Raw genomic sequence first — 27,155 nt, 5'->3', positions numbered from 1 at the left:
CCTTCAGTCTCGGTAATTCAGAGAAACTGTTGTGAAACACTGCCACCGGTGGTCATTCAGTATAATCTGCAGATGGAAAAGTCCACTGTTAGCACATTTTCTATAAGCGATACAAAAAAATCTTGATTTTTATAAAGGGTAAACAGATCAATACTATGGAGTCTTTTATTGTGTAAATCAACAGCTCATTAGAAAATCAAATCTCAATTTTAGCTTTTTATCCTCGCATACTTCTCTGCATCCCTTGCCTCATTTGCTAAAACTCTCTAAACAACTGTAGCGCGTACATTAGGACATAGATCAACAGATGTTTTTGCCAGCCAAGTGGCAGTGAACCATTCTCACTTCTTTTGTTTTAGGATATGGTACACCAGTAGCAATTAAGCCAGCTGATAAGTTGAGAGTAAGGGTTATGCCACAGTTCATGGGAATAATAAAAACTATGAATAGCATAATGACCATCTCCATTTTAGCCAATTCCCACCACTTCAGAAATGGTGAAGATGACTCTTATCCTCAAACGTACGTTGATACAAAACGAGAAGTCTCAAAAACTTTACTAATTTCTTTCATCTTAGTTTTCAGTTGGACATCCTGTCCACCCTGCTACTCATTTAGTTACCAACATCAATGTATCCTACTGCTTGTTAGCCAACAGAGTGGCCCTCATGTCCGACAACATCTTGCTTTAGCTTTATGATGTCAGCTTGCTAGGCAACAGAGTGGCCCTCATGTCAGACAACATCTGATTAGCTTTATGATGTCAGCGCACCACTGGACCAATTGTCCTTGTGGCAGCTGACCACACAGGAGGATGACATCAGAAGTTATGCAGTAGGTTACTATCTGTATTCATGACTACAAGGCAAGTAGGAGGGGGAATGGTAAAGGACTCTGAACCACTCAAAGCACTGGGGCCTTTTTGAAAGTCGGATGGAGATACATAAACAGATTATCCTTAACAATCCATCTTGAGTATCAGAGTCCAACATACGGAGTGCAGGAGAAGAGGTGAAATGAGCTTCCTTCCGTGAGAATGTAACACGCTCGTTCTGAAATGAGGTAGTACATTTCAGCCTCAAAGGCAGCAATTTGCTCGAATGGAACATTGCTAGTTCCAGGATCTAAAGCAGGCTTTAGTAACGTTGGAGACAGCCGGGCTTTTATGAATTATTATGACCAACACAATGTGATCCATATTACTTTCAGCTTGACAGAAATTCTATTCAGGCACAGTCTCCCACTACAAGCTAGTGAGGACATGCTGATGCTGTGAACTTTTTAATGCCTAAAGGAATGATTGGGAGTTTTACTTACCATATAAATTGGTAAAATGATGCCGTATGCCGGAAGACTTCCTTTTTTTTTTTTCCTTCAGTCTCGGCAATTCAGATAAACTCGGTTGTGAAACACTGCCACCGGTGGTCATTCAGTATAATCTGCAGATGGAAAAGTCCACTGTTAGCACATTTTCTATAAGCGATACAAAAAAATCTTGATTTTTATAAAGGGTAAACAGATCAATACTATGGAGTCTTTTATTGTGTAAATCAACAGCTCATTAGAAAATCAAATCTCAATTTTAGCTTTTTATCCTCGCATACTTCTCTGCATCCCTTGCCTCATTTGCTAAAACTCTCTAAACAACTGTAGCGCGTACATTAGGACATAGATCAACAGATGTTTTTGCCAGCCAAGTGGCAGTGAACCATTCTCACTTCTTTTGTTTTAGGATATGGTACACCAGTAGCAATTAAGCCAGCTGATAAGTTGAGAGTAAGGGTTATGCCACAGTTCATGGGAATAATAAAAACTATGAATAGCATAATGACCATCTCCATTTTAGCCAATTCCCACCACTTCAGAAATGGTGAAGATGACTCTTATCCTCAAACGTACGTTGATACAAAACGAGAAGTCTCAAAAACTTTACTAATTTCTTTCATCTTAGTTTTCAGTTGGACATCCTGTCCACCCTGCTACTCATTTAGTTACCAACATCAATGTATCCTACTGCTTGTTAGCCAACAGAGTGGCCCTCATGTCCGACAACATCTTGCTTTAGCTTTATGATGTCAGCTTGCTAGGCAACAGAGTGGCCCTCATGTCAGACAACATCTGATTAGCTTTATGATGTCAGCGCACCACTGGACCAATTGTCCTTGTGGCAGCTGACCACACAGGAGGATGACATCAGAAGTTATGCAGTAGGTTACTATCTGTATTCATGACTACAAGGCAAGTAGGAGGGGGAATGGTAAAGGACTCTGAACCACTCAAAGCACTGGGGCCTTTTTGAAAGTCGGATGGAGATACATAAACAGATTATCCTTAACAATCCATCTTGAGTATCAGAGTCCAACATACGGAGTGCAGGAGAAGAGGTGAAATGAGCTTCCTTCCGTGAGAATGTAACACGCTCGTTCTGAAATGAGGTAGTACATTTCAGCCTCAAAGGCAGCAATTTGCTCGAATGGAACATTGCTAGTTCCAGGATCTAAAGCAGGCTTTAGTAACGTTGGAGACAGCCGGGCTTTTATGAATTATTATGACCAACACAATGTGATCCATATTACTTTCAGCTTGACAGAAATTCTATTCAGGCACAGTCTCCCACTACAAGCTAGTGAGGACATGCTGATGCTGTGAACTTTTTAATGCCTAAAGGAATGATTGGGAGTTTTACTTACCATATAAATTGGTAAAATGATGCCGTATGCCGGAAGACTTCCTTTTTTTTTTTCCTTCAGTCTCGGCAATTCAGAGAAACTGTTGTGAAACACTGCCACCGGTGGTCATTCAGTATAATCTGCAGATGGAAAAGTCCACTGTTAGCACATTTTCTATAAGCGATACAAAAAAATCTTGATTTTTATAAAGGGTAAACAGATCAATACTATGGAGTCTTTTATTGTGTAAATCAACAGCTCATTAGAAAATCAAATCTCAATTTTAGCTTTTTATCCTCGCATACTTCTCTGCATCCCTTGCCTCATTTGCTAAAACTCTCTAAACAACTGTAGCGCGTACATTAGGACATAGATCAATAGATGTTTTTGCCAGCCAAGTGGCAGTGAACCATTCTCACTTCTTTTGTTTTAGGATATGGTACACCAGTAGCAATTAAGCCAGCTGATAAGTTGAGAGTAAGGGTTATGCCACAGTTCATGGGAATAATAAAAACTATGAATAGCATAATGACCATCTCCATTTTAGCCAATTCCCACCACTTCAGAAATGGTGAAGATGACTCTTATCCTCAAACGTACGTTGATACAAAATGAGAAGTCTCAAAAACTTTACTAATTTCTTTCATCTTAGTTTTCAGTTGGACATCCTGTCCACCCTGCTACTCATTTAGTTACCAACATCAATGTATCCTACTGCTTGTTAGCCAACAGAGTGGCCCTCATGTCCGACAACATCTTGCTTTAGCTTTATGATGTCAGCTTGCTAGGCAAGAGAGTGGCCCTCATGTCAGACAACATCTGATTAGCTTTATGATGTCAGCGCACCACTGGACCAATTGTCCTTGTGGCAGCTGACCACACAGGAGGATGACATCAGAAGTTATGCAGTAGGTTACTATCTGTATTCATAACTACAAGGCAAGTAGGAGGGGGAATGGTAAAGGACTCTGAACCACTCAAAGCACTGGGGCCTTTTTGAAAGTCGGATGGAGATACATAAACAGATTATCCTTAACAATCCATCTTGAGTATCAGAGTCCAACATACGGAGTGCAGGAGAAGAGGTGAAATGAGCTTCCTTCCGTGAGAATGTAACACGCTCGTTCTGAAATGAGGTAGTACATTTCAGCCTCAAAGGCAGCAATTTGCTCGAATGGAACATTGCTAGTTCCAGGATCTAAAGCAGGCTTTAGTAGCGTTGGAGACAGCCGGGCTTTTATGAATTATTATGACCAACACAATGTGATCCATATTACTTTCAGCTTGACAGAAATTCTATTCAGGCACAGTCTCCCACTACAAGCTAGTGAGGACATGCTGATGCTGTGAACTTTTTAATGCCTAAAGGAATGATTGGGAGTTTTACTTACCATATAAATTGGTAAAATGATGCCGTATGCCGGAAGACTTCCTTTTTTTTTTTTCCTTCAGTCTCGGCAATTCAGATAAACTCGGTTGTGAAACACTGCCACCGGTGGTCATTCAGTATAATCTGCAGATGGAAAAGTCCACTGTTAGCACATTTTCTATAAGCGATACAAAAAAATCTTGATTTTTATAAAGGGTAAACAGATCAATACTATGGAGTCTTTTATTGTGTAAATCAACAGCTCATTAGAAAATCAAATCTCAATTTTAGCTTTTTATCCTCGCATACTTCTCTGCATCCCTTGCCTCATTTGCTAAAACTCTCTAAACAACTGTAGCGCGTACATTAGGACATAGATCAACAGATGTTTTTGCCAGCCAAGTGGCAGTGAACCATTCTCACTTCTTTTGTTTTAGGATATGGTACACCAGTAGCAATTAAGCCAGCTGATAAGTTGAGTAAGGGTTATGCCACAGTTCATGGGAATAATAAAAACTATGAATAGCATAATGACCATCTCCATTTTAGCCAATTCCCACCACTTCAGAAATGGTGAAGATGACTCTTATCCTCAAACGTACGTTGATACAAAATGAGAAGTCTCAAAAACTTTCCTAATTTCTTTCATCTTAGTTTTCAGTTGGACATCCTGTCCACCCTGCTACTCATTTAGTTACCAACATCAATGTATCCTACTGCTTGTTAGCCAACAGAGTGGCCCTCATGTCCGACAACATCTTGCTTTAGCTTTATGATGTCAGCTTGCTAGGCAACAGAGTGGCCCTCATGTCAGACAACATCTGATTAGCTTTATGATGTCAGCGCACCACTGGACCAATTGTCCTTGTGGCAGCTGACCACACAGGAGGATGAGATCAGAAGTTATGCAGTAGGTTACTATCTGTATTCATAACTACAAGGCAAGTAGGAGGGGGAATGGTAAAGGACTCTGAACCACTCAAAGCACTGGGGCCTTTTTGAAAGTCGGATGGAGATACATAAACAGATTATCCTTAACAATCCATCTTGAGTATCAGAGTCCAACATACGGAGTGCAGGAGAAGAGGTGAAATGAGCTTCCTTCCGTGAGAATGTAACACGCTCGTTCTGAAATGAGGTAGTACATTTCAGCCTCAAAGGCAGCAATTTGCTCGAATGGAACATTGCTAGTTCCAGGATCTAAAGCAGGCTTTAGTAGCGTTGGAGACAGCCGGGCTTTTATGAATTATTATGACCAACACAATGTGATCCATATTACTTTCAGCTTGACAGAAATTCTATTCAGGCACAGTCTCCCACTACAAGCTAGTGAGGACATGCTGATGCTGTGAACTTTTTAATGCCTAAAGGAATGATTGGGAGTTTTACTTACCATATAAATTGGTAAAATGATGCCGTATGCCGGAAGACTTCCTTTTTTTTTTTTCCTTCAGTCTCGGCAATTCAGATAAACTCGGTTGTGAAACACTGCCACCGGTGGTCATTCAGTATAATCTGCAGCTGGAAAAGTCCACTGTTAGCACATTTTCTATAAGCGATACAAAAAAATCTTGATTTTTATAAAGGGTAAACAGATCAATACTATGGAGTCTTTTATTGTGTAAATCAACAGCTCATTAGAAAATCAAATCTCAATTTTAGCTTTTTATCCTCGCATACTTCTCTGCATCCCTTGCCTCATTTGCTAAAACTCTCTAAACAACTGTAGCGCGTACATTAGGACATAGATCAACAGATGTTTTTGCCAGCCAAGTGGCAGTGACACATTCTCACTTCTTTTGTTTTAGGATATGGTACACCAGTAGCAATTAAGCCAGCTGATAAGTTGAGAGTAAGGGTTATGCCACAGTTCATGGGAATAATAAAAACTATGAATAGCATAATGACCATCTCCATTTTAGCCAATTCCCACCACTTCAGAAATGGTGAAGATGACTCTTATCCTCAAACGTACGTTGATACAAAACGAGAAGTCTCAAAAACTTTACTAATTTCTTTCATCTTAGTTTTCAGTTGGACATCCTGTCCACCCTGCTACTCATTTAGTTACCAACATCAATGTATCCTACTGCTTGTTAGCCAACAGAGTGGCCCTCATGTCCGACAACATCTTGCTTTAGCTTTATGATGTCAGCTTGCTAGGCAACAGAGTGGCCCTCATGTCAGACAACATCTGATTAGCTTTATGATGTCAGCGCACCACTGGACCAATTGTCCTTGTGGCAGCTGACCACACAGGAGGATGACATCAGAAGTTATGCAGTAGGTTACTATCTGTATTCATGACTACAAGGCAAGTAGGAGGGGGAATGGTAAAGGACTCTGAACCACTCAAAGCACTGGGGCCTTTTTGAAAGTCGGATGGAGATACATAAACAGATTATCCTTAACAATCCATCTTGAGTATCAGAGTCCAACATACGGAGTGCAGGAGAAGAGGTGAAATGAGCTTCCTTCCGTGAGAATGTAACACGCTCGTTCTGAAATGAGGTAGTACATTTCAGCCTCAAAGGCAGCAATTTGCTCGAATGGAACATTGCTAGTTCCAGGATCTAAAGCAGGCTTTAGTAACGTTGGAGACAGCCGGGCTTTTATGAATTATTATGACCAACACAATGTGATCCATATTACTTTCAGCTTGACAGAAATTCTATTCAGGCACAGTCTCCCACTACAAGCTAGTGAGGACATGCTGATGCTGTGAACTTTTTAATGCCTAAAGGAATGATTGGGAGTTTTACTTACCATATAAATTGGTAAAATGATGCCGTATGCCGGAAGACTTCCTTTTTTTTTTTCCTTCAGTCTCGGCAATTCAGAGAAACTGTTGTGAAACACTGCCACCGGTGGTCATTCACTATAATCTGCAGATGGAAAAGTCCACTGTTAGCACATTTTCTATAAGCGATACAAAAAAATCTTGATTTTTATAAAGGGTAAACAGATCAATACTATGGAGTCTTTTATTGTGTAAATCAACAGCTCATTAGAAAATCAAATCTCAATTTTAGCTTTTTATCCTCGCATACTTCTCTGCATCCCTTGCCTCATTTGCTAAAACTCTCTAAACAACTGTAGCGCGTACATTAGGACATAGATCAATAGATGTTTTTGCCAGCCAAGTGGCAGTGAACCATTCTCACTTCTTTTGTTTTAGGATATGGTACACCAGTAGCAATTAAGCCAGCTGATAAGTTGAGTAAGGGTTATGCCACAGTTCATGGGAATAATAAAAACTATGAATAGCATAATGACCATCTCCATTTTAGCCAATTCCCACCACTTCAGAAATGGTGAAGATGACTCTTATCCTCAAACGTACGTTGATACAAAATGAGAAGTCTCAAAAACTTTCCTAATTTCTTTCATCTTAGTTTTCAGTTGGACATCCTGTCCACCCTGCTACTCATTTAGTTACCAACATCAATGTATCCTACTGCTTGTTAGCCAACAGAGTGGCCCTCATGTCCGACAACATCTTGCTTTAGCTTTATGATGTCAGCTTGCTAGGCAACAGAGTGGCCCTCATGTCAGACAACATCTGATTAGCTTTATGATGTCAGCGCACCACTGGACCAATTGTCCTTGTGGCAGCTGACCACACAGGAGGATGACATCAGAAGTTATGCAGTAGGTTACTATCTGTATTCATGACTACAAGGCAAGTAGGAGGGGGAATGGTAAAGGACTCTGAACCACTCAAAGCACTGGGGCCTTTTTGAAAGTCGGATGGAGATACATAAACAGATTATCCTTAACAATCCATCTTGAGTATCAGAGTCCAACATAGGGAGTGCAGGAGAAGAGGTGAAATGAGCTTCCTTCCGTGAGAATGTAACACGCTCGTTCTGAAATGAGGTAGTACATTTCAGCCTCAAAGGCAGCAATTTGCTCGAATGGAACATTGCTAGTTCCAGGATCTAAAGCAGGCTTTAGTAACGTTGGAGACAGCCGGGCTTTTATGAATTATTATGACCAACACAATGTGATCCATATTACTTTCAGCTTGACAGAAATTCTATTCAGGCACAGTCTCCCACTACAAGCTAGTGAGGACATGCTGATGCTGTGAACTTTTTAATGCCTAAAGGAATGATTGGGAGTTTTACTTACCATATAAATTGGTAAAATGATGCCGTATGCCGGAAGACTTCCTTTTTTTTTTTCCTTCAGTCTCGGCAATTCAGAGAAACTGTTGTGAAACACTGCCACCGGTGGTCATTCAGTATAATCTGCAGATGGAAAAGTCCACTGTTAGCACATTTTCTATAAGCGATACAAAAAAATCTTGATTTTTATAAAGGGTAAACAGATCAATACTATGGAGTCTTTTATTGTGTAAATCAACAGCTCATTAGAAAATCAAATCTCAATTTTAGCTTTTTATCCTCGCATACTTCTCTGCATCACTTGCCTCATTTGCTAAAACTCTCTAAACAACTGTAGCGCGTACATTAGGACATAGATCAATAGATGTTTTTGCCAGCCAAGTGGCAGTGAACCATTCTCACTTCTTTTGTTTTAGGATATGGTACACCAGTAGCAATTAAGCCAGCTGATAAGTTGAGAGTAAGGGTTATGCCACAGTTCATGGGAATAATAAAAACTATGAATAGCATAATGACCATCTCCATTTTAGCCAATTCCCACCACTTCAGAAATGGTGAAGATGACACTTATCCTCAAACGTACGTTGATACAAAATGAGAAGTCTCAAAAACTTTCCTAATTTCTTTCATCTTAGTTTTCAGTTGGACATCCTGTCCACCCTGCTACTCATTTAGTTACCAACATCAATGTATCCTACTGCTTGTTAGCCAACAGAGTGGCCCTCATGTCCGACAACATCTTGCTTTAGCTTTATGATGTCAGCTTGCTAGGCAACAGAGTGGCCCTCATGTCAGACAACATCTGATTAGCTTTATGATGTCAGCGCACCACTGGACCAATTGTCCTTGTGGCAGCTGACCACACAGGAGGATGACATCAGAAGTTATGCAGTAGGTTACTATCTGTATTCATGACTACAAGGCAAGTAGGAGGGGGAATGGTAAAGGACTCTGAACCACTCAAAGCACTGGGGCCTTTTTGAAAGTCGGATGGAGATACATAAACAGATTATCCTTAACAATCCATCTTGAGTATCAGAGTCCAACATACGGAGTGCAGGAGAAGAGGTGAAATGAGCTTCCTTCCGTGAGAATGTAACACGCTCGTTCTGAAATGAGGTAGTACATTTCAGCCTCAAAGGCAGCAATTTGCTCGAATGGAACATTGCTAGTTCCAGGATCTAAAGCAGGCTTTAGTGGAGTTGGAGACAGCCGGGCTTTTATGAATTATTATGACCAACACAATGTGATCCATATTACTTTCAGCTTGACAGAAATTCTATTCAGGCACAGTCTCCCACTACAAGCTAGTGAGGACATGCTGATGCTGTGAACTTTTTAATGCCTAAAGGAATGATTGGGAGTTTTACTTACCATATAAATTGGTAAAATGATGCCGTATGCCGGAAGACTTCAATTTTTTTTTTTTTCTTCAGTCTCGGCAATTCAGAGAAACTGTTGTGAAACACTGCCACCGGTGGTCATTCAGTATAATCAGCAGATGGAAAAGTCCACTGTTGGCACATTTTCTATAAGCAATACAAAAAAATCTTGATTTTTATAAAGGGTAAACAGATCAATACTATGGAGTCTTTTATTGTGTAAATCAACAGCTCATTAGAAAATCAAATCTCAATTTTAGCTTTTTATCCTCGCATACTTCTCTGCATCACTTGCCTCATTTGCTAAAACTCTCTAAACAACTGTAGCGCGTACATTAGGACATAGATCAATAGATGTTTTTGCCAGCCAAGTGGCAGTGAACCATTCTCACTTCTTTTGTTTTAGGATATGGTACACCAGTAGCAATTAAGCCAGCTGATAAGTTGAGAGTAAGGGTTATGCCACAGTTCATGTGAATAATAAAAACTATGAATAGCATAATGACCATCTCCATTTTAGCCAATTCCCACCACTTCAGAAATGGTGAAGATGACTCTTATCCTCAAACGTACGTTGATACAAAATGAGAAGTCTCAAAAACTTTCCTAATTTCTTTCATCTTAGTTTTCAGTTGGACATCCTGTCCACCCTGCTACTCATTTAGTTACCAACATCAATGTATCCTACTGCTTGTTAGCCAACAGAGTGGCCCTCATGTCCGACAACATCTTGCTTTAGCTTTATGATGTCAGCTTGCTAGGCAACAGAGTGGCCCTCATGTCAGACAACATCGGATTAGCTTTATGATGTCAGCGCACCACTGGACCAATTGTCCTTGTGGCAGCTGACCACACAGGAGGAGGAGATCAGAAGTTATGCAGTAGGTTACTATCTGTATTCATGACTACAAGGCAAGTAGGAGGGGGAATGGTAAAGGACTCTGAACCACTCAAAGCACTGGGGCCTTTTTGAAAGTCGGATGGAGATACATAAACAGATTATCCTTAACAATCCATCTTGAGTATCAGAGTCCAACATACGGAGTGCAGGAGAAGAGGTGAAATGAGCTTCCTTCCGTGAGAATGTAACACGCTCGTTCTGAAATGAGGTAGTACATTTCAGCCTCAAAGGCAGCAATTTGCTCGAATGGAACATTGCTAGTTCCAGGATCTAAAGCAGGCTTTAGTGGAGTTGGAGACAGCCGGGCTTTTATGAATTATTATGACCAACACAATGTGATCCATATTACTTTCAGCTTGACAGAAATTCTATTCAGGCACAGTCTCCCACTACAAGCTAGTGAGGACATGCTGATGCTGTGAACTTTTTAATGCCTAAAGGAATGATTGGGAGTTTTACTTACCATATAAATTGGTAAAATGATGCCGTATGCCGGAAGACTTCCTTTTTTTTTTTCCTTCAGTCTCGGCAATTCAGAGAAACTGTTGTGAAACACTGCCACCGGTGGTCATTCAGTATAATCTGCAGATGGAAAAGTCCACTGTTAGCACATTTTCTATATGCGATACAAAAAAATCTTGATTTTTATAAAGGGTAAACAGATCAATACTATGGAGTCTTTTATTGTGTAAATCAACAGCTCATTAGAAAATCAAATCTCAATTTTAGCTTTTTATCCTCGCATACTTCTCTGCATCCCTTGCCTCATTTGCTAAAACTCTCTAAACAACTGTAGCGCGTACATTAGGACATAGATCAACAGATGTTTTTGCCAGCCAAGTGGCAGTGAACCATTCTCACTTCTTTTGTTTTAGGATATGGTACACCAGTAGCAATTAAGCCAGCTGATAAGTTGAGAGTAAGGGTTATGCCACAGTTCATGGGAATAATAACTATGAATAGCATAATGACCATCTCCATTTTAGCCAATTCCCACCACTTCAGAAATGGTGAAGATGACTCTTATCCTCAAACGTACGTTGATACAAAACGAGAAGTCTCAAAAACTTTACTAATTTCTTTCATCTTAGTTTTCAGTTGGACATCCTGTCCACCCTGCTACTCATTTAGTTACCAACATCAATGTATCCTACTGCTTGTTAGCCAACAGAGTGGCCCTCATGTCCGACAACATCTTGCTTTAGCTTTATGATGTCAGCTTGCTAGGCAACAGAGTGGCCCTCATGTCAGACAACATCTGATTAGCTTTATGATGTCAGCGCACCACTGGACCAATTGTCCTTGTGGCAGCTGACCACACAGGAGGATGACATCAGAAGTTATGCAGTAGGTTACTATCTGTATTCATGACTACAAGGCAAGTAGGAGGGGGAATGGTAAAGGACTCTGAACCACTCAAAGCACTGGGGCCTTTTTGAAAGTCGGATGGAGATACATAAACAGATTATCCTTAACAATCCATCTTGAGTATCAGAGTCCAACATACGGAGTGCAGGAGAAGAGGTGAAATGAGCTTCCTTCCGTGAGAATGTAACACGCTCGTTCTGAAATGAGGTAGTACATTTCAGCCTCAAAGGCAGCAATTTGCTCGAATGGAACATTGCTAGTTCCAGGATCTAAAGCAGGCTTTAGTAGCGTTGGAGACAGCCGGGCTTTTATGAATTATTATGACCAACACAATGTGATCCATATTACTTTCAGCTTGACAGAAATTCTATTCAGGCACAGTCTCCCACTACAAGCTAGTGAGGACATGCTGATGCTGTGAACTTTTTAATGCCTAAAGGAATGATTGGGAGTTTTACTTACCATATAAATTGGTAAAATGATGCCGTATGCCGGAAGACTTCCTTTTTTTTTTTTCCTTCAGTCTCGGCAATTCAGATAAACTCGGTTGTGAAACACTGCCACCGGTGGTCATTCAGTATAATCTGCAGCTGGAAAAGTCCACTGTTAGCACATTTTCTATAAGCGATACAAAAAAATCTTGATTTTTATAAAGGGTAAACAGATCAATACTATGGAGTCTTTTATTGTGTAAATCAACAGCTCATTAGAAAATCAAATCTCAATTTTAGCTTTTTATCCTCGCATACTTCTCTGCATCCCTTGCCTCATTTGCTAAAACTCTCTAAACAACTGTAGCGCGTACATTAGGACATAGATCAACAGATGTTTTTGCCAGCCAAGTGGCAGTGACACATTCTCACTTCTTTTGTTTTAGGATATGGTACACCAGTAGCAATTAAGCCAGCTGATAAGTTGAGAGTAAGGGTTATGCCACAGTTCATGGGAATAATAAAAACTATGAATAGCATAATGACCATCTCCATTTTAGCCAATTCCCACCACTTCAGAAATGGTGAAGATGACTCTTATCCTCAAACGTACGTTGATACAAAACGAGAAGTCTCAAAAACTTTACTAATTTCTTTCATCTTAGTTTTCAGTTGGACATCCTGTCCACCCTGCTACTCATTTAGTTACCAACATCAATGTATCCTACTGCTTGTTAGCCAACAGAGTGGCCCTCATGTCCGACAACATCTTGCTTTAGCTTTATGATGTCAGCTTGCTAGGCAACAGAGTGGCCCTCATGTCAGACAACATCTGATTAGCTTTATGATGTCAGCGCACCACTGGACCAATTGTCCTTGTGGCAGCTGACCACACAGGAGGATGACATCAGAAGTTATGCAGTAGGTTACTATCTGTATTCATGACTACAAGGCAAGTAGGAGGGGGAATGGTAAAGGACTCTGAACCACTCAAAGCACTGGGGCCTTTTTGAAAGTCGGATGGAGATACATAAACAGATTATCCTTAACAATCCATCTTGAGTATCAGAGTCCAACATACGGAGTGCAGGAGAAGAGGTGAAATGAGCTTCCTTCCGTGAGAATGTAACACGCTCGTTCTGAAATGAGGTAGTACATTTCAGCCTCAAAGGCAGCAATTTGCTCGAATGGAACATTGCTAGTTCCAGGATCTAAAGCAGGCTTTAGTAACGTTGGAGACAGCCGGGCTTTTATGAATTATTATGACCAACACAATGTGATCCATATTACTTTCAGCTTGACAGAAATTCTATTCAGGCACAGTCTCCCACTACAAGCTAGTGAGGACATGCTGATGCTGTGAACTTTTTAATGCCTAAAGGAATGATTGGGAGTTTTACTTACCATATAAATTGGTAAAATGATGCCGTATGCCGGAAGACTTCCTTTTTTTTTTTCCTTCAGTCTCGGCAATTCAGAGAAACTGTTGTGAAACACTGCCACCGGTGGTCATTCACTATAATCTGCAGATGGAAAAGTCCACTGTTAGCACATTTTCTATAAGCGATACAAAAAAATCTTGATTTTTATAAAGGGTAAACAGATCAATACTATGGAGTCTTTTATTGTGTAAATCAACAGCTCATTAGAAAATCAAATCTCAATTTTAGCTTTTTATCCTCGCATACTTCTCTGCATCCCTTGCCTCATTTGCTAAAACTCTCTAAACAACTGTAGCGCGTACATTAGGACATAGATCAATAGATGTTTTTGCCAGCCAAGTGGCAGTGAACCATTCTCACTTCTTTTGTTTTAGGATATGGTACACCAGTAGCAATTAAGCCAGCTGATAAGTTGAGTAAGGGTTATGCCACAGTTCATGGGAATAATAAAAACTATGAATAGCATAATGACCATCTCCATTTTAGCCAATTCCCACCACTTCAGAAATGGTGAAGATGACTCTTATCCTCAAACGTACGTTGATACAAAATGAGAAGTCTCAAAAACTTTCCTAATTTCTTTCATCTTAGTTTTCAGTTGGACATCCTGTCCACCCTGCTACTCATTTAGTTACCAACATCAATGTATCCTACTGCTTGTTAGCCAACAGAGTGGCCCTCATGTCCGACAACATCTTGCTTTAGCTTTATGATGTCAGCTTGCTAGGCAACAGAGTGGCCCTCATGTCAGACAACATCTGATTAGCTTTATGATGTCAGCGCACCACTGGACCAATTGTCCTTGTGGCAGCTGACCACACAGGAGGATGACATCAGAAGTTATGCAGTAGGTTACTATCTGTATTCATGACTACAAGGCAAGTAGGAGGGGGAATGGTAAAGGACTCTGAACCACTCAAAGCACTGGGGCCTTTTTGAAAGTCGGATGGAGATACATAAACAGATTATCCTTAACAATCCATCTTGAGTATCAGAGTCCAACATAGGGAGTGCAGGAGAAGAGGTGAAATGAGCTTCCTTCCGTGAGAATGTAACACGCTCGTTCTGAAATGAGGTAGTACATTTCAGCCTCAAAGGCAGCAATTTGCTCGAATGGAACATTGCTAGTTCCAGGATCTAAAGCAGGCTTTAGTAACGTTGGAGACAGCCGGGCTTTTATGAATTATTATGACCAACACAATGTGATCCATATTACTTTCAGCTTGACAGAAATTCTATTCAGGCACAGTCTCCCACTACAAGCTAGTGAGGACATGCTGATGCTGTGAACTTTTTAATGCCTAAAGGAATGATTGGGAGTTTTACTTACCATATAAATTGGTAAAATGATGCCGTATGCCGGAAGACTTCCTTTTTTTTTTTCCTTCAGTCTCGGCAATTCAGAGAAACTGTTGTGAAACACTGCCAACGGTGGTCATTCAGTATAATCTGCAGATGGAAAAGTCCACTGTTAGCACATTTTCTATAAGCGATACAAAAAAATCTTGATTTTTATAAAGGGTAAACAGATCAATACTATGGAGTCTTTTATTGTGTAAATCAACAGCTCATTAGAAAATCAAATCTCAATTTTAGCTTTTTATCCTCGCATACTTCTCTGCATCACTTGCCTCATTTGCTAAAACTCTCTAAACAACTGTAGCGCGTACATTAGGACATAGATCAATAGATGTTTTTGCCAGCCAAGTGGCAGTGAACCATTCTCACTTCTTTTGTTTTAGGATATGGTACACCAGTAGCAATTAAGCCAGCTGATAAGTTGAGAGTAAGGGTTATGCCACAGTTCATGGGAATAATAAAAACTATGAATAGCATAATGACCATCTCCATTTTAGCCAATTCCCACCACTTCAGAAATGGTGAAGATGACACTTATCCTCAAACGTACGTTGATACAAAATGAGAAGTCTCAAAAACTTTCCTAATTTCTTTCATCTTAGTTTTCAGTTGGACATCCTGTCCACCCTGCTACTCATTTAGTTACCAACATCAATGTATCCTACTGCTTGTTAGCCAACAGAGTGGCCCTCATGTCCGACAACATCTTGCTTTAGCTTTATGATGTCAGCTTGCTAGGCAACAGAGTGGCCCTCATGTCAGACAACATCTGATTAGCTTTATGATGTCAGCGCACCACTGGACCAATTGTCCTTGTGGCAGCTGACCACACAGGAGGATGAGATCAGAAGTTATGCAGTAGGTTACTATCTGTATTCATGACTACAAGGCAAGTAGGAGGGGGAATGGTAAAGGACTCTGAACCACTCAAAGCACTGGGGCCTTTTTGAAAGTCGGATGGAGATACATAAACAGATTATCCTTAACAATCCATCTTGAGTATCAGAGTCCAACATAGGGAGTGCAGGAGAAGAGGTGAAATGAGCTTCCTTCCGTGAGAATGTAACACGCTCGTTCTGAAATGAGGTAGTACATTTCAGCCTCAAAGGCAGCAATTTGCTCGAATGGAAAATTGCTAGTTCCAGGATCTAAAGCAGGCTTTAGTGGAGTTGGAGACAGCCGGGCTTTTATGAATTATTATGACCAACACAATGTGATCCATATTACTTTCAGCTTGACAGAAATTCTATTCAGGCACAGTCTCCCACTACAAGCTAGTGAGGACATGCTGATGCTGTGAACTTTTTAATGCCTAAAGGAATGATTGGGAGTTTTACTTACCATATAAATTGGTAAAATGATGCCGTATGCCGGAAGACTTCCTTTTTTTTTTTCCTTCAGTCTCGGCAATTCAGAGAAACTGTTGTGAAACACTGCCACCGGTGGTCATTCAGTATAATCTGCAGATGGAAAAGTCCACTGTTAGCACATTTTCTATAAGCGATACAAAAAAATCTTGATTTTTATAAAGGGTAAACAGATCAATACTATGGAGTCTTTTATTGTGTAAATCAACAGCTCATTAGAAAATCAAATCTCAATTTTAGCTTTTTATCCTCGCATACTTCTCTGCATCCCTTGCCTCATTTGCTAAAACTCTCTAAACAACTGTAGCGCGTACATTAGGACATAGATCAATAGATGTTTTTGCCAGCCAAGTGGCAGTGAACCATTCTCACTTCTTTTGTTTTAGGATATGGTACACCAGTAGCAATTAAGCCAGCTGATAAGTTGAGTAAGGGTTATGCCACAGTTCATGGGAATAATAAAAACTATGAATAGCATAATGACCATCTCCATTTTAGCCAATTCCCACCACTTCAGAAATGGTGAAGATGACTCTTATCCTCAAACGTACGTTGATACAAAATGAGAAGTCTCAAAAACTTTCCTAATTTCTTTCATCTTAGTTTTCAGTTGGACATCCTGTCCACCCTGCTACTCATTTAGTTACCAACATCAATGTATCCTACTGCTTGTTAGCCAACAGAGTGGCCCTCATGTCCGACAACATCTTGCTTTAGCTTTATGATGTCAGCTTGCTAGGCAACAGAGTGGCCCTCATGTCAGACAACATCTGATTAGCTTTATGATGTCAGCGCACCACTGGACCAATTGTCCTTGTGGCAGCTGACCACACAGGAGGATGACATCAGAAGTTATGCAGTAGGTTACTATCTGTATTCATGACTACAAGGCAAGTAGGAGGGGGAATGGTAAAGGACTCTGAACCACTCAAAGCACTGGGGCCTTTTTGAAAGTCGGATGGAGATACATAAACAGATTATCCTTAACAATCCATCTTGAGTATCAGAGTCCAACATACGGAGTGCAGGAGAAGAGGTGAAATGAGCTTCCTTCCGTGAGAATGTAACACGCTCGTTCTGAAATGAGGTAGTACATTTCAGCCTCAAAGGCAGCAATTTGCTCGAATGGAACATTGCTAGTTCCAGGATCTAAAGCAGGCTTTAGTGGAGTTGGAGACAGCCGGGCTTTTATGAATTATTATGACCAACACAATGTGATCCATATTACTTTCAGCTTGACAGAAATTCTATTCAGGCACAGTCTCCCACTACAAGCTAGTGAGGACATGCTGATGCTGTGAACTTTTTAATGCCTAAAGGAATGATTGGGAGTTTTACTTACCATATAAATTGGTAAAATGATGCCGTATGCCGGAAGACTTCAATTTTTTTTTTTTTCTTCAGTCTCGGCAATTCAGAGAAACTGTTGTGAAACACTGCCACCGGTGGTCATTCAGTATAATCAGCAGATGGAAAAGTCCACTGTTGGCACATTTTCTATAAGCAATACAAAAAAATCTTGATTTTTATAAAGGGTAAACAGATCAATACTATGGAGTCTTTTATTGTGTAAATCAACAGCTCATTAGAAAATCAAATCTCAATTTTAGCTTTTTATCCTCGCATACTTCTCTGCATCACTTGCCTCATTTGCTAAAACTCTCTAAACAACTGTAGCGCGTACATTAGGACATAGATCAATAGATGTTTTTGCCAGCCAAGTGGCAGTGAACCATTCTCACTTCTTTTGTTTTAGGATATGGTACACCAGTAGCAATTAAGCCAGCTGATAAGTTGAGAGTAAGGGTTATGCCACAGTTCATGTGAATAATAAAAACTATGAATAGCATAATGACCATCTCCATTTTAGCCAATTCCCACCACTTCAGAAATGGTGAAGATGACTCTTATCCTCAAACGTACGTTGATACAAAATGAGAAGTCTCAAAAACTTTCCTAATTTCTTTCATCTTAGTTTTCAGTTGGACATCCTGTCCACCCTGCTACTCATTTAGTTACCAACATCAATGTATCCTACTGCTTGTTAGCCAACAGAGTGGCCCTCATGTCCGACAACATCTTGCTTTAGCTTTATGATGTCAGCTTGCTAGGCAACAGAGTGGCCCTCATGTCAGACAACATCGGATTAGCTTTATGATGTCAGCGCACCACTGGACCAATTGTCCTTGTGGCAGCTGACCACACAGGAGGAGGAGATCAGAAGTTATGCAGTAGGTTACTATCTGTATTCATGACTACAAGGCAAGTAGGAGGGGGAATGGTAAAGGACTCTGAACCACTCAAAGCACTGGGGCCTTTTTGAAAGTCGGATGGAGATACATAAACAGATTATCCTTAACAATCCATCTTGAGTATCAGAGTCCAACATACGGAGTGCAGGAGAAGAGGTGAAATGAGCTTCCTTCCGTGAGAATGTAACACGCTCGTTCTGAAATGAGGTAGTACATTTCAGCCTCAAAGGCAGCAATTTGCTCGAATGGAACATTGCTAGTTCCAGGATCTAAAGCAGGCTTTAGTGGAGTTGGAGACAGCCGGGCTTTTATGAATTATTATGACCAACACAATGTGATCCATATTACTTTCAGCTTGACAGAAATTCTATTCAGGCACAGTCTCCCACTACAAGCTAGTGAGGACATGCTGATGCTGTGAACTTTTTAATGCCTAAAGGAATGATTGGGAGTTTTACTTACCATATAAATTGGTAAAATGATGCCGTATGCCGGAAGACTTCCTTTTTTTTTTTCCTTCAGTCTCGGCAATTCAGAGAAACTGTTGTGAAACACTGCCACCGGTGGTCATTCAGTATAATCTGCAGATGGAAAAGTCCACTGTTAGCACATTTTCTATAAGCGATACAAAAAAATCTTGATTTTTATAAAGGGTAAACAGATCAATACTATGGAGTCTTTTATTGTGTAAATCAACAGCTCATTAGAAAATCAAATCTCAATTTTAGCTTTTTATCCTCGCATACTTCTCTGCATCCCTTGCCTCATTTGCTAAAACTCTAAACAACTGTAGCGCGTACATTAGGACATAGATCAACAGATGTTTTTGCCAGCCAAGTGCCAGTGAACCATTCTCACTTCTTTTGTTTTAGGATATGGTACACCAGTAGCAATTAAGCCAGCTGATAAGTTGAGAGTAAGGGTTATGCCACAGTTCATGGGAATAATAACTATGAATAGCATAATGACCATCTCCATTTTAGCCAATTCCCACCACTTCAGAAATGGTGAAGATGACTCTTATCCTCAAACGTACGTTGATACAAAACGAGAAGTCTCAAAAACTTTACTAATTTCTTTCATCTTAGTTTTCAGTTGGACATCCTGTCCACCCTGCTACTCATTTAGTTACCAACATCAATGTATCCTACTGCTTGTTAGCCAACAGAGTGGCCCTCATGTCCGACAACATCTTGCTTTAGCTTTATGATGTCAGCTTGCTAGGCAACAGAGTGGCCCTCATGTCAGACAACATCTGATTAGCTTTATGATGTCAGCGCACCACTGGACCAATTGTCCTTGTGGCAGCTGACCACACAGGAGGATGACATCAGAAGTTATGCAGTAGGTTACTATCTGTATTCATGACTACAAGGCAAGTAGGAGGGGGAATGGTAAAGGACTCTGAACCACTCAAAGCACTGGGGCCTTTTTGAAAGTCGGATGGAGATACATAAACAGATTATCCTTAACAATCCATCTTGAGTATCAGAGTCCAACATACGGAGTGCAGGAGAAGAGGTGAAATGAGCTTCCTTCCGTGAGAATGTAACACGCTCGTTCTGAAATGAGGTAGTACATTTCAGCCTCAAAGGCAGCAATTTGCTCGAATGGAACATTGCTAGTTCCAGGATCTAAAGCAGGCTTTAGTAACGTTGGAGACAGCCGGGCTTTTATGAATTATTATGACCAACACAATGTGATCCATATTACTTTCAGCTTGACAGAAATTCTATTCAGGCACAGTCTCCCACTACAAGCTAGTGAGGACATGCTGATGCTGTGAACTTTTTAATGCCTAAAGGAATGATTGGGAGTTTTACTTACCATATAAATTGGTAAAATGATGCCGTATGCCGGAAGACTTCCTTTTTTTTTTTCCTTCAGTCTCGGCAATTCAGAGAAACTGTTGTGAAACACTGCCACCGGTGGTCATTCAGTATAATCTGCAGATGGAAAAGTCCACTGTTAGCACATTTTCTATAAGCGATACAAAAAAATCTTGATTTTTATAAAGGGTAAACAGATCAATACTATGGAGTCTTTTATTGTGTAAATCAACAGCTCATTAGAAAATCAAATCTCAATTTTAGCTTTTTATCCTCGCATACTTCTCTGCATCACTTGCCTCATTTGCTAAAACTCTCTAAACAACTGTAGCGCGTACATTAGGACATAGATCAACAGATGTTTTTGCCAGCCAAGTGGCAGTGAACCATTCTCACTTCTTTTGTTTTAGGATATGGTACACCAGTAGCAATTAAGCCAGCTGATAAGTTGAGAGTAAGGGTTATGCCACAGTTCATGGGAATAATAAAAACTATGAATAGCATAATGACCATCTCCATTTTAGCCAATTCCCACCACTTCAGAAATGGTGAATTTGACTCTTATCCTCAAACGTACGTTGATACAAAATGAGAAGTCTCAAAAACTTTCCTAATTTCTTTCATCTTAGTTTTCAGTTGGACATCCTGTCCACCCTGCTACTCATTTAGTTACCAACATCAATGTATCCTACTGCTTGTTAGCCAACAGAGTGGCCCTCATGTCCGACAACATCTTGCTTTAGCTTTATGATGTCAGCTTGCTAGGCAACAGAGTGGCCCTCATGTCAGACAACATCTGATTAGCTTTATGATGTCAGCGCACCACTGGACCAATTGTCCTTGTGGCAGCTGACCACACAGGAGGATGAGATCAGAAGTTATGCAGTAGGTTACTATCTGTATTCATGACTACAAGGCAAGTAGGAGGGGGAATGGTAAAGGACTCTGAACCACTCAAAGCACTGGGGCCTTTTTGAAAGTCGGATGGAGATACATAAACAGATTATCCTTAACAATCCATCTTGAGTATCAGAGTCCAACATAGGGAGTGCAGGAGAAGAGGTGAAATGAGCTTCCTTCCGTGAGAATGTAACACGCTCGTTCTGAAATGAGGTAGTACATTTCAGCCTCAAAGGCAGCAATTTGCTCGAATGGAACATTGCTAGTTCCAGGATCTAAAGCAGGCTTTAGTGGAGTTGGAGACAGCCGGGCTTTTATGAATTATTATGACCAACACAATGTGATCCATATTACTTTCAGCTTGACAGAAATTCTATTCAGGCACAGTCTCCCACTACAAGCTAGTGAGGACATGCTGATGCTGTGAACTTTTTAATGCCTAAAGGAATGATTGGGAGTTTTACTTACCATATAAATTGGTAAAATGATGCCGTATGCCGGAAGACTTCCTTTTTTTTTTTCCTTCAGTCTCGGTAATTCAGAGAAACTGTTGTGAAACACTGCCACCGGTGGTCATTCAGTATAATCTGCAGATGGAAAAGTCCACTGTTAGCACATTTTCTATAAGCGATACAAAAAAATCTTGATTTTTATAAAGGGTAAACAGATCAATACTATGGAGTCTTTTATTGTGTAAATCAACAGCTCATTAGAAAATCAAATCTCAATTTTAGCTTTTTATCCTCGCATACTTCTCTGCATCCCTTGCCTCATTTGCTAAAACTCTCTAAACAACTGTAGCGCGTACATTAGGACATAGATCAACAGATGTTTTTGCCAGCCAAGTGGCAGTGAACCATTCTCACTTCTTTTGTTTTAGGATATGGTACACCAGTAGCAATTAAGCCAGCTGATAAGTTGAGAGTAAGGGTTATGCCACAGTTCATGGGAATAATAAAAACTATGAATAGCATAATGACCATCTCCATTTTAGCCAATTCCCACCACTTCAGAAATGGTGAAGATGACTCTTATCCTCAAACGTACGTTGATACAAAACGAGAAGTCTCAAAAACTTTACTAATTTCTTTCATCTTAGTTTTCAGTTGGACATCCTGTCCACCCTGCTACTCATTTAGTTACCAACATCAATGTATCCTACTGCTTGTTAGCCAACAGAGTGGCCCTCATGTCCGACAACATCTTGCTTTAGCTTTATGATGTCAGCTTGCTAGGCAACAGAGTGGCCCTCATGTCAGACAACATCTGATTAGCTTTATGATGTCAGCGCACCACTGGACCAATTGTCCTTGTGGCAGCTGACCACACAGGAGGATGACATCAGAAGTTATGCAGTAGGTTACTATCTGTATTCATGACTACAAGGCAAGTAGGAGGGGGAATGGTAAAGGACTCTGAACCACTCAAAGCACTGGGGCCTTTTTGAAAGTCGGATGGAGATACATAAACAGATTATCCTTAACAATCCATCTTGAGTATCAGAGTCCAACATACGGAGTGCAGGAGAAGAGGTGAAATGAGCTTCCTTCCGTGAGAATGTAACACGCTCGTTCTGAAATGAGGTAGTACATTTCAGCCTCAAAGGCAGCAATTTGCTCGAATGGAACATTGCTAGTTCCAGGATCTAAAGCAGGCTTTAGTAACGTTGGAGACAGCCGGGCTTTTATGAATTATTATGACCAACACAATGTGATCCATATTACTTTCAGCTTGACAGAAATTCTATTCAGGCACAGTCTCCCACTACAAGCTAGTGAGGACATGCTGATGCTGTGAACTTTTTAATGCCTAAAGGAATGATTGGGAGTTTTACTTACCATATAAATTGGTAAAATGATGCCGTATGCCGGAAGACTTCCTTTTTTTTTTTCCTTCAGTCTCGGCAATTCAGAGAAACTGTTGTGAAACACTGCCACCGGTGGTCATTCAGTATAATCTGCAGATGGAAAAGTCCACTGTTAGCACATTTTCTATAAGCGATACAAAAAAATCTTGATTTTTATAAAGGGTAAACAGATCAATACTATGGAGTCTTTTATTGTGTAAATCAACAGCTCATTAGAAAATCAAATCTCAATTTTAGCTTTTTATCCTCGCATACTTCTCTGCATCCCTTGCCTCATTTGCTAAAACTCTCTAAACAACTGTAGCGCGTACATTAGGACATAGATCAACAGATGTTTTTGCCAGCCAAGTGGCAGTGAACCATTCTCACTTCTTTTGTTTTAGGATATGGTACACCAGTAGCAATTAAGCCAGCTGATAAGTTGAGAGTAAGGGTTATGCCACAGTTCATGGGAATAATAAAAACTATGAATAGCATAATGACCATCTCCATTTTAGCCAATTCCCACCACTTCAGAAATGGTGAAGATGACTCTTATCCTCAAACGTACGTTGATACAAAACGAGAAGTCTCAAAAACTTTACTAATTTCTTTCATCTTAGTTTTCAGTTGGACATCCTGTCCACCCTGCTACTCATTTAGTTACCAACATCAATGTATCCTACTGCTTGTTAGCCAACAGAGTGGCCCTCATGTCCGACAACATCTTGCTTTAGCTTTATGATGTCAGCTTGCTAGGCAACAGAGTGGCCCTCATGTCAGACAACATCTGATTAGCTTTATGATGTCAGCGCACCACTGGACCAATTGTCCTTGTGGCAGCTGACCACACAGGAGGATGACATCAGAAGTTATGCAGTAGGTTACTATCTGTATTCATGACTACAAGGCAAGTAGGAGGGGGAATGGTAAAGGACTCTGAACCACTCAAAGCACTGGGGCCTTTTTGAAAGTCGGATGGAGATACATAAACAGATTATCCTTAACAATCCATCTTGAGTATCAGAGTCCAACATACGGAGTGCAGGAGAAGAGGTGAAATGAGCTTCCTTCCGTGAGAATGTAACACGCTCGTTCTGAAATGAGGTAGTACATTTCAGCCTCAAAGGCAGCAATTTGCTCGAATGGAACATTGCTAGTTCCAGGATCTAAAGCAGGCTTTAGTAACGTTGGAGACAGCCGGGCTTTTATGAATTATTATGACCAACACAATGTGATCCATATTACTTTCAGCTTGACAGAAATTCTATTCAGGCACAGTCTCCCACTACAAGCTAGTGAGGACATGCTGATGCTGTGAACTTTTTAATGCCTAAAGGAATGATTGGGAGTTTTACTTACCATATAAATTGGTAAAATGATGCCGTATGCCGGAAGACTTCCTTTTTTTTTTTCCTTCAGTCTCGGCAATTCAGAGAAACTGTTGTGAAACACTGCCACCGGTGGTCATTCAGTATAATCTGCAGATGGAAAAGTCCACTGTTAGCACATTTTCTATAAGCGATACAAAAAAATCTTGATTTTTATAAAGGGTAAACAGATCAATACTATGGAGTCTTTTATTGTGTAAATCAGCAGCTCATTAGAAAATCAAATCTCAATTTTAGCTTTTTATCCTCGCATACTTCTCTGCATCACTTGCCTCATTTGCTAAAACTCTCTAAACAACTGTAGCGCGTACATTAGGACATAGATCAATAGATGTTTTTGCCAGCCAAGTGGCAGTGAACCATTCTCACTTCTTTTGTTTTAGGATATGGTACACCAGTAGCAATTAAGCCAGCTGATAAGTTGAGAGTAAGGGTTATGCCACAGTTCATGGGAATAATAAAAACTATGAATAGCATAATGACCATCTCCATTTTAGCCAATTCCCACCACTTCAGAAATGGTGAAGATGACTCTTATCCACAAACGTACGTTGATACAAAACGAGAAGTCTCAAAAACTTTACTAATTTCTTTCATCTTAGTTTTCAGTTGGACATCCTGTCCACCCTGCTACTCATTTAGTTACCAACATCAATGTATCCTACTGCTTGTTAGCCAACAGAGTGGCCCTCATGTCCGACAACATCTTGCTTTAGCTTTATGATGTCAGCTTGCTAGGCAACAGAGTGGCCCTCATGTCAGACAACATCTGATTAGCTTTATGATGTCAGCGCACCACTGGACCAATTGTCCTTGTGGCAGCTGACCACACAGGAGGATGACATCAGAAGTTATGCAGTAGGTTACTATCTGTATTCATGACTACAAGGCAAGTAGGAGGGGGAATGGTAAAGGACTCTGAACCACTCAAAGCACTGGGGCCTTTTTGAAAGTCGGATGGAGATACATAAACAGATTATCCTTAACAATCCATCTTGAGTATCAGAGTCCAACATACGGAGTGCAGGAGAAGAGGTGAAATGAGCTTCCTTCCGTGAGAATGTAACACGCTCGTTCTGAAATGAGGTAGTACATTTCAGCCTCAAAGGCAGCAATTTGCTCGAATGGAACATTGCTAGTTCCAGGATCTAAAGCAGGCTTTAGTAACGTTGGAGACAGCCGGGCTTTTATGAATTATTATGACCAACACAATGTGATCCATATTACTTTCAGCTTGACAGAAATTCTATTCAGGCACAGTCTCCCACTACAAGCTAGTGAGGACATGCTGATGCTGTGAACTTTTTAATGCCTAAAGGAATGATTGGGAGTTTTACTTACCATATAAATTGGTAAAATGATGCCGTATGCCGGAAGACTTCCTTTTTTTTTTTCCTTCAGTCTCGGCAATTCAGAGAAACTGTTGTGAAACACTGCCACCGGTGGTCATTCAGTATAATCTGCAGATGGAAAAGTCCACTGTTAGCACATTTTCTATAAGCGATACAAAAAAATCTTGATTTTTATAAAGGGTAAACAGATCAATACTATGGAGTCTTTTATTGTGTAAATCAACAGCTCATTAGAAAATCAAATCTCAATTTTAGCTTTTTATCCTCGCATACTTCTCTGCATCCCTTGCCTCATTTGCTAAAACTCTCTAAACAACTGTAGCGCGTACATTAGGACATAGATCAATAGATGTTTTTGCCAGCCAAGTGGCAGTGAACCATTCTCACTTCTTTTGTTTTAGGATATGGTACACCAGTAGCAATTAAGCCAGCTGATAAGTTGAGTAAGGGTTATGCCACAGTTCATGGGAATAATAAAAACTATGAATAGCATAATGACCATCTCCATTTTAGCCAATTCCCACCACTTCAGAAATGGTGAAGATGACTCTTATCCTCAAACGTACGTTGATACAAAATGAGAAGTCTCAAAAACTTTCCTAATTTCTTTCATCTTAGTTTTCAGTTGGACATCCTGTCCACCCTGCTACTCATTTAGTTACCAACATCAATGTATCCTACTGCTTGTTAGCCAACAGAGTGGCCCTCATGTCCGACAACATCTTGCTTTAGCTTTATGATGTCAGCTTGCTAGGCAACAGAGTGGCCCTCATGTCAGACAACATCTGATTAGCTTTATGATGTCAGCGCACCACTGGACCAATTGTCCTTGTGGCAGCTGACCACACAGGAGGATGAGATCAGAAGTTATGCAGTAGGTTACTATCTGTATTCATAACTACAAGGCAAGTAGGAGGGGGAATGGTAAAGGACTCTGAACCACTCAAAGCACTGGGGCCTTTTTGAAAGTCGGATGGAGATACATAAACAGATTATCCTTAACAATCCATCTTGAGTATCAGAGTCCAACATACGGAGTGCAGGAGAAGAGGTGAAATGAGCTTCCTTCCGTGAGAATGTAACACGCTCGTTCTGAAATGAGGTAGTACATTTCAGCCTCAAAGGCAGCAATTTGCTCGAATGGAACATTGCTAGTTCCAGGATCTA

General features: G+C 40.4%; 1 long non-coding RNA gene across 1 annotated transcript; it reads right to left on the bottom strand.

Annotated features, from left to right (window-relative positions):
* Positions 1-26,096, bottom strand: LOC146785711 (uncharacterized). Its single transcript, XR_014970779.1, has 20 exons — positions 25,978-26,096; positions 24,608-24,726; positions 23,238-23,356; positions 21,868-21,986; positions 20,498-20,616; positions 19,133-19,251; positions 17,761-17,915; positions 16,393-16,511; positions 15,023-15,141; positions 13,655-13,773; positions 12,282-12,409; positions 10,915-11,033; positions 9,543-9,697; positions 8,173-8,291; positions 6,805-6,923; positions 5,432-5,559; positions 4,061-4,182; positions 2,691-2,809; positions 1,318-1,439; positions 1-66 (listed from the first exon to the last, which is right to left on the bottom strand). It is a non-coding gene; the product is annotated as an uncharacterized LOC146785711 (long non-coding RNA).
* Between the last annotated feature and the right edge of the window lie 1,059 nt (positions 26,097-27,155).

This window comes from Triturus cristatus, chromosome 11 (assembly GCF_964204655.1).
Source record: "Triturus cristatus chromosome 11, aTriCri1.1, whole genome shotgun sequence".
Taxonomy (NCBI): Eukaryota; Metazoa; Chordata; class Amphibia; order Caudata; family Salamandridae; genus Triturus; species Triturus cristatus.
This window is presented reverse-complemented; position numbering and strand designations above follow the sequence as displayed.